Genomic DNA, 1,846 nt, shown 5'->3' on the forward strand with positions numbered 1-1,846 from the left:
TATTCTCAAATTGTGATTGGGTTAAAAGGAATATGTTTGGCACAGTTTTCTGCTCACTTTACAATACACATACAGTTCCTTCACAAAACCGCTCAGTCCCATACTGTAGCACACCATAATCTCCACTGAAGACTTGTATTAGCTCCCCAAGCTAATGCCAAGGTTTTAGCTTAGTGGGCTAACATAGTCTTGCGGCTCACCGGACACCTGGGTTCGAAACCCATTCGGTCAGAGTAGCTTGTTGATGATCAGCCTACAAATGTACAAGTGCATACAGAAAAATATCCATAGGTGACACAAATCTGGCTGAGATGTTTTGCCTTAGACTACATGCAATTTATTTTTAATTTATATGAAAATCTGAAACATTCTTATTCATTTTACTTCAGCATAAGGAATATATTTTGTCCTTTAGCACTGTAACTGATGGACAGATAGCTAAACATGAAGTTGTTAGTTACCTGTATTCTGCTTCATCATGACCCATCCTCTACAAGAGGTTCATCTACAATTACTGTAGTGTTACATCAGTAAAAACTGAGCAAAATGTTGTACTCCCAAAATAACTGTGATCATTAAGTTGCCTACAGGACAGGGATACAGTGTCATATAACTCCAAACTTGTATATCCACTTTAAAAATATTAAATTTTCCTGTAATGTACATGGTATCAATTCTGTATTAGTAAGTCTCTTTATGTAATACTAGCAGAAAAGTAGAATGAGAATGGACGACTCGTGCTGGATCCACATGAGACTGTTGTGTAAAGAAGCAACGTTTTTTTTGCATGCATATGACTCCTTGTACCATTCAAACTGTATGGTATCTTCAGACAATGGACAGATGATACAAATAAAAGTTTAGAAATACATCTGATGTGCTTATTTCCTTATTCAGCAATTGTGAAGCAGAAGTTATATGACACAATATTTCACCCATTATTATTATTATTATTATTATTATGCCCATATGAGTCCTTATTCATGCTGAATTTTTGTGGTGGCACAATGGCTCCTCCTGCTGACAGATATATGGGCCTGCCCATGTTGTCTGTATTTGATTACAGAGTGCCCTCCTCTGGAATACACTGGAAATGTACAATTATTAGTACATTCCGCATGAAGAAAGCGGTCAAAATCACGAGATGGAATTAACTTTATTGTAGGGGCCATTGAAAATGGTAGGGGTCCATTATTGTTTATGTTAGATTCAAAAGTGCACATCTTTAATTGAAGGCATCTCATCTTTGATATTGAACGTGCACAATAAGTGACATTTATGGCAAAAGTAAAAACAAGAAAGCATCCGTTTGTCGTTTCCACTCACCACCAAATATGGTGATGAGAGGAAGCACAGTGGCCGGCAGTGGGACAAGGTAGAGCGAGATGGACATTCTGCAAATTTTCTCATCAATTAAACATTTGATCTCAATACAGTTTTCTGTTCCCAAAACTATAATTTGTTACGAAGTGGACTAAGTTTGGAGAATTTACACTTCGCCAAAGTAAAAAAAAAAGTTATTGCACACGCGCACTTCACATGTACATGCAATAACGAGCCAATAGGATCTCGCTAGCTCGTGCTCGGCTCTGCCCACCTTGGTTTTTCTGCCCACTATGATTAATTTGCTCCCATTGGAAACGACAGGCTGTGGTCTATCTTGGGTTATTTATAAAAATCTTTGATTTTATCGACTCCCTTCCTGGCAGCAGTACACAAGACAAAAATCAAGTGAATATGTTCCACTGATTGGCTGTGTATATATATGTATGCATGAATGGATCGTCTATTGCTAACTTGCATTTTCATTGGCTTCACAAATCTGTCAGTCATCTTTGACCACACC

The sequence above is a fragment of the Coregonus lavaretus genome, assembly GCF_964263955.1.
Source record: "Coregonus lavaretus genome assembly, chromosome: 2".
NCBI classification, from domain to species: domain Eukaryota; kingdom Metazoa; phylum Chordata; class Actinopteri; order Salmoniformes; family Salmonidae; genus Coregonus; species Coregonus lavaretus.